The following is a 7,064-nucleotide window of genomic DNA, read 5'->3' on the forward strand; positions in this document are numbered from 1 at the left end:
TAGGTGCCCAAGTGCCTCATAATTCACAGTATTAGATGGCTTTAAAAGTAGTTATGCTGGACATTTATTAAAAGATATAGCCAATGATTTTGAGGGTTATGGAAAATAAATAAGGACAGCTATTATGCGGGCTGAGTCACCCCTCTCAGCACTGCTCTTTCTCAAATATCTCATAATCTCAAGAAAAATAAAAAACGAATGACCAGGCTTTTCCCAGTGTGGTTCTTTATTTGTTTGTTTGAAAGAATTTGTTAGAATCCAACCACTAGAATTAACTATTAATTATTAGTTAAGACATATATTGAATCTCTCTCACACACACATAAATTTCAATTGTTTATGGGATATCTTTCTGTCTTCTCTGTTTATGAATTCAGGATGAGAAAAACCAACTCATGACCACTAATGTATGGCTATGGCAGGTATGTAACCACAAACATCACTGTAAAAATGTGTTGTCTTGGAAATTAAGAATGGGCTGCATGTGGAAACATCTAAATTAATTGTTTATTAATAATAATAATAATAATTTATATTTTTTATTTGATTGATTTTTTCCCCAATCTTAAACAGTTTAAAATTGTGCATGGAGAAAAAAATATAGAAAATGCATATGATGCAGAAATGCAGCAGGGTTATTATTAAACCTAAACCAAAACCATTAAAAAAAACAACACAAAACACATTTTTGTTACTTGAAATATAATTTAACCGAAACAAAATCACTTATTTTATTTACTTATTTTCTTACATATTACCTATATACTTATTTTACTTATTTTATTTTCACTTTTATTTCAGAGAATTCCCAATGCAACATTTCTCATTTTCATTTAGTTTAACCTCATGTACTAAAATAACTAAAAATTAACTGAAATAATGAATAAAAACTATTTAGACTTTAAAAAATAAAATAAAATAGTATCTCGATACGAAAATAACACTGAAGTGCAGCAATCATAGCATTTATCTGTGAATGCTACATTACATTGACAATAGTACAGTAATGAATCAAAAACTGAAGAAATTGAACATTTTTGTCATAATGAACTCAAAATTCTGATCTGGGCTTGTAGGAATGGCTGGATTATAAACTGCGTTGGAACCCTGAGAATTATGGTGGTATCACCTCTATCAGAGTCCCTTCAGAGAGCATCTGGCTCCCAGACATTGTTTTATATGAGAAGTAAGTTTGTGTGGCAAAATCTGATATAACAATAATTCATAGTTTTGGAATATTATTCTACATATATATATATATATACATATGTCACCCTGTGAACTTTTAGTGCTGATGGACGTTTTGAAGGCTCCCTTATGACCAAAGCCATTGTGCGGTACAATGGCATGATCACTTGGACATCTCCTGCAAGCTACAAGTCCGCCTGCACCATGGATGTGACCTTCTTCCCGTTCGATCGGCAGAACTGCTCTATGAAGTTTGGCTCTTGGACTTATGACGGAAACATGATTGATCTAGTGCTTGTCACCCAGTGAGTGGGAGATTCTTAGCGCCACTGGGGTCAAAGGCAGTCGACGAGACAGCCACCTCTCCTACCCCTACCTCACATACTCATTCATCCTGAAACGTCTTCCTCTCTTCTACACACTCTTCCTCATTAATCCCTGCCTGGGCTTGTCCTTCCTAACAGTGCTGGTCTTCTACCTTCCCTCTGATGAAGGGGAAAAAGTCTCTCTCTCCACCTCTGTCCTGGTGTCCCTCACTGTCTTCATTCTCGTCATCGAGGAGATCATCCCTTCTTCCTCCAAGGTTATCCCACTGATTGGAGAGTACCTGCTTTTTATCATGATCTTTGTCACTCTCTCCATCATCGTGACAGTTTTTGTGATCAACATACACCACCGCTCTTCAGCTACTTACCATCCTATGTCTCCATGGGTGCGTTCTCTGTTTCTCCAGCGGCTGCCTCATTTGCTCTGAATGAGGGGAAACACAGACCGCTATCATTACCCACAACTGGAGCCTCACAGCCCTGACCTCAAGCCCAGGAACAAGAAAGGGCCACCTGGCCCTGAAGGAGAAGGTCAAGCTCTGATTAATATGCTGGAACAGGCCACCAACTCAGTTCGCTACATCTCACGCCACATTAAGAAGGAGCATTTTATTACAGAGGTAAGGGCTTTAAAAAGTCTTAAGATGAAGGAAAGTTCCTAATGAATAACTGCATATATAAATAAAAATGAAACTATTTTTAGATATAAACAAAATTTTAAAGTCATTAAGTTTGAATGAAAATGTGTTTTATTCAGAAATTATGCATTAATTTGTTCAAAAGTGACAGTATTCCACAGTATTTTCACAGTAAGGAATACTTTACACAGTATTTACACAGTTGTATGGAACGACTTAAAAGCGTACAAGTCTAGGCCTGAATATAACAGTCGTTCTAAACAGATTCAACAGATCATGATACAAATGTGCCTTTATTATGGTAAAAAGCAAAATATAATCAGACAGGAATAAAAATGTTTGTTAGCACTAATGACTTTTTTAGTGTTGACCATTATTTGATTATGAAGATGCAGGTCATGATAGTTATGATGATAATGAACATTCTTTGCCTCTTCCAGGTAGTACAGGACTGGAAGTTTGTGGCGCAGGTGTTGGACAGGATTTTTCTCTGGGCATTCCTCACTGTCTCTGTGCTCGGCACCATCCTCATCTTTACACCTGCCCTCAAGATGTTCCTGCGCACACCTCCACCTCCCTCTCCATGACAACTGAGTCATTCCCGTCAAATCCATCACATCACAAAAGGGAATTGTACTGTACCTCCAACAATATTACAGACAATGCATATTACTCTGTAAAAGTAATTTGTTCTTTCACTGCGTTAAATACTCAGATTTATGATTAACATTATAAGATGACCAGCAATGTTAATCAAATGTGATATGTGCACAGTAGCATCCTTTGTCCTTAGTGATACAACATGCTGTTTACAACTTCTTGTTTGTAGATAATTTTAATTTAAAGACAACATAAACACTGTGTAAAAAAAGAAAGAAAGAAAGATTTTTTTGACCTGTGCAGGAAAAAATAAAATCTCCACAAAATCAGAAAACGGTTTTGTCCATCTTCCTGAGGAAACACAGCTCTGTTTGGTTGTCATATGTTCCTGTCCCGATTCTTAATATACTTTCTTTTCTTTGGCACACATTCCACAATTCAAGCATTCAAACTGAGGAGCAAAAAAAACAATACAATTCAGCCAAAAATCACACCAACTTAATACTCTATTTGCAAACACATGCAACTATCTTGCTCTTATCTTTCTGGTAAATCAAATATTAAAATGAGGTTAGAGATGATGAGGGTCACATTACCTTCCATAACAGGTAAAGGAGCAGAGCCAGTAACAGCAGTGCAGTCATTATGCTGAATAGAATGACCCACCATAGGACTCGACTGAGCAAAGCAGGCTTTCTTTCACGAAAAACAGTTAGCTTCACCTATATTAGTCACAGAAACATTATTTCAGTTAGCTGCATCTATACATTGCACTCTTTATCACTATACTACTAATATATCAAATAGAAAATGTTGTAGTAAATGTTGACAGAATATTCATTTTTGGGTTAACTATCCCTTTAATGCAATACAGTGTGAAAAAAAAAAAACACAAAAATATAAAAAAAACCCAAAATGAATTCAAATCTCTTATAGTTAACTGGCAATAACACTGCATATTGCTACCATAACTTTTAAATGTTCAGGACTTTTGCTGCATTAATCAGCACAGATTGAGCTAGCAGCAAAAATATACGAACTTTCTACTAACTTTAATGAACTTTCATTAATATTTTAGTGAAATTAACTCAATTCATTAAGTCTTATAGTGCAGAGAAAAGTGCAGCAACTGTACCTCAAGAAAAGTATTGTTCCATAAGCGTGCATGAAGAACAACGGCTGTAGTGCTGTCCACTGCCTCAAGAGGGCACTTTATATCCACACATCTCAAGTCATCAGCACATGTCTGGGTGGCAACATGAAAGGTTGAAAAACATTTGCAAGAATGACAAACTTAAAGGGTTAGTTCACCCAAAAATGAAAATTAGCCCATAAATTACTCACCCTCAAGTCATCCTAGGTGTATATGACTTTCTTCTTTCAGACGAATCCAGTCGGAGTTATATTAAAAATTGTCTTTGATCTTTCAAGCTCTATCGTTGTACTCAGCGGGTGTTGCATTCCTTCGGTTCAAATGACGTGAAATAAAAAGCACCCTTCCACAAAAAAAAAAGTGTCTCACACAGCTCCGGGGGGTGAACAAAGGCCTCCTGTAGCGAATCGATGCATTTTTGTAAGAAAAATATCCATATTCAAAACGTAATAATCACTTGAATCTAGCTTGCCGCACACCCACATAACACATGCTTGACTGTGCCCATTCACATCTCAGCTCTCTGGGATGCAGTGAAGTGGGTCAGTTTGCTGGAGTGCAGATATGTCACTCTCAGCGTGCAGTTTCGCCATGGCTCTTTGGATAGAGTGGATTAAATTAATTGAATATAAGCAGATCAAGCCAGTAAGCTCAACACCCGCTGAGTACACCGATAGAGCTTGAAAGATCAAAGACAATTTTTAATATAACTCCGACTGGATTCGTCTGAAAGAAGAAAGTCCTATACACCTAGGATGCATCGGGGGTGAGTGAAACGCAGCCTAATTTTCATTTTTGGCTGAACTAACCCTTTAAGTACATTAAAACCTTTGATATACATTTAAAGACACTAGTGTAACTACTGATAGTATGAAAAGAAAATAAAGTATTGGTCAAAGAAATTGTATAAAATCCTTGTTCTGTGAAATTACCAGGGTTTTATACTTTCTTTTCTTGCCCAAAAAGGGGAAAAAATCTGAAGAGGAACAAGAGCCTTCAGGCCTGGTTCACGCTCTACTTCACGCCGTCCTCTGGATGATGCCTAAAGAGTGAGCATAGGAAACATTAGTGACCTCTCCAACAATGCCAGAAGTCACACTGTGTCTGAGTCTTAGGGATTTATCATATATCAAATACAGAGAGCTGCAAATTATAACCAGTGACAGCTGAAGTTAAATGATCATTATTTAACTTTAAATTATATCCCATGAAGGAACTACCTCGATAAATCGGAGTGGGTTGATGGCCCCTGCTGGTGTGCAGTGAATAATATTTTTTCCTTGATCCTTGATCTGCACAAGGTACAGGAGCCGTTTTCCCTCCTTGGTTGCTTTTGGCCACTGAATGTTCAGCACAACAGAACCGAAGGACTTCGGAGGCCGACCAAGGTTAATGATCTGACACAGAAGAACATTTGCACAAAATCAACAGGTTTTAATTGTACTGGACTCGCTTTGTAAATAAAATATACTGCCAAATGTGACCCTGGACCAGTCTTAAGTGTCAATTTTTCGAAATTGAGATTTATACATCATCTGAAATCCGAATAAATAAGCTTTCCATTGATGTATGGTTTGTTAGGATAGGACAATATTTGGCCGAGATACAACTATTTGAAAATCTGGAATCTGAAGGTGCAAAAAAAAAAAATCAAAACATTGAGAAAATTGCCTTTAAAGTTGTCCAAATGAAATCCTTAGCAATGCATATTACTAATCAAAAATTAAGTTTTGATATATTTACAGTAGGATCTTTACCAAATATCCCAATGATTTTTGGCATAAAAGAAAAATCAATCATTCTGACCCATACAGTGTATTGTTGGCTATTGCTACAAATATAGCGGTGCTACTTATGACTGGTTTTGTGGTCCAGGGTCACATATGTGTTATACATCATCTGAAAGCTGAATAAATAAGCTTGCATTGATGTATTGTTTGTTAGGATCTGACAATATTTGGTCGAGATGCAACTATTTGAAAATCTGGAATCTGAGGGTGCAAAAAAAAAAATCTAAATATTGAGTAAATCGCCTTTAAAGTTGTCCAAATGAAGTCCTTAGCAATGCATATTACTAATCAAAAATGAAGTTTTGGTATATTTACAGTAGGAAATTTACAAAATATCTTCATGGAACATGATCTTTACTTAATATCCTAATGATTTTTAGCATAAAAGAAAAATCAATAATTTTGACCCATACAATGTATTTTTGGCTATTGCTACAAATATCCCCGTGCAACTTAAGACTAGTTTTGTGGTCCAGGGTCACAATACTGTACATTCACAGACAGAAATGCACTACCTCTCTCTGTGAAAAGCTGCTGATTTATTTTGAACTGAGGTATAAATATGCTAAAACACATGCTACTATCTGCAATATATTATTTACAATCATTCATTTGGTATGTCTAGTTAATGATAATGAATAATGAAGCATAGTAATTCATTACTGTAGCTTTAAGGAGACTGAAACACCAACCCTGAACTCATATTGGACCAAAGAGTCAATATCATCTTCTGATTTCATTGCTTTCTCATCTTTACTTCTCCTCCAAAGAATAATTGGGAAGGTTTAGCAAGACTACAAAGACAAAATACATCAGAAAAAACAAGCATTCTCTTATTAAGAGAACAGCAGTATTTTAAATACTTTATATCAGTGTTTCTCAACTGGTGGGTCGCAAGACCGTTCTGGGTGGGTCGCGGAGTGTACAGTCAAAGAAACAACATCAACAACAAAAAATTCAAAATGTTTTTTCTGATGCAAGACTTTTATTTTGAAAGATGTGCATGAAAGCTGTTGACACTTTTTTTTTGCAGTTTAAAGGAATAGTTCACCCAAAAATGCTAAATGGCCCATGATTTACTCACCCTCAAGGCAACCTAGGTGTATATGACTTTCTTCTTTCAGACGGATCCATTCAGAGTTATATTAAAAATGGTCCTGGCTCTTCCAAGCTTTATAAAGGCAGTGGGCGGGTGTTTCTGTTCAACAGTTCAAAAGAAGTCCAATAAAGCGCATCCATCATTAAAAAGTGCCTCACACGGCTCCGGGGGGGGAATAAAGACCTCCTGTAGCGAATCCATGTGTTTTAGTAAGAAACATATCCATATTTAAAACGTTATAACCACTTTTCTGTAGCTTGCGCTAACTGT

At 36.3% G+C, this 7,064-nt stretch overlaps 2 pseudogenes; one reads left to right on the forward strand and one right to left on the reverse strand.

Annotated features, from left to right (window-relative positions):
• The first annotated feature begins 1,317 nt into the window (after window positions 1–1,317).
• LOC107724825 (neuronal acetylcholine receptor subunit non-alpha-2-like) lies at window positions 1,318–3,199 on the forward strand (annotated as a pseudogene).
• LOC107724827 (integrin alpha-6-like) overlaps window positions 3,191–7,064 on the reverse strand; it is a 16,878-nt pseudogene continuing 13,004 nt past the window's right edge.

Source organism: Sinocyclocheilus rhinocerous, unplaced genomic scaffold (genome assembly GCF_001515625.1).
Source record: "Sinocyclocheilus rhinocerous isolate Xijiao unplaced genomic scaffold, SAMN03320098_v1.1 scaffold1687, whole genome shotgun sequence".
NCBI classification, from domain to species: domain Eukaryota; kingdom Metazoa; phylum Chordata; class Actinopteri; order Cypriniformes; family Cyprinidae; genus Sinocyclocheilus; species Sinocyclocheilus rhinocerous.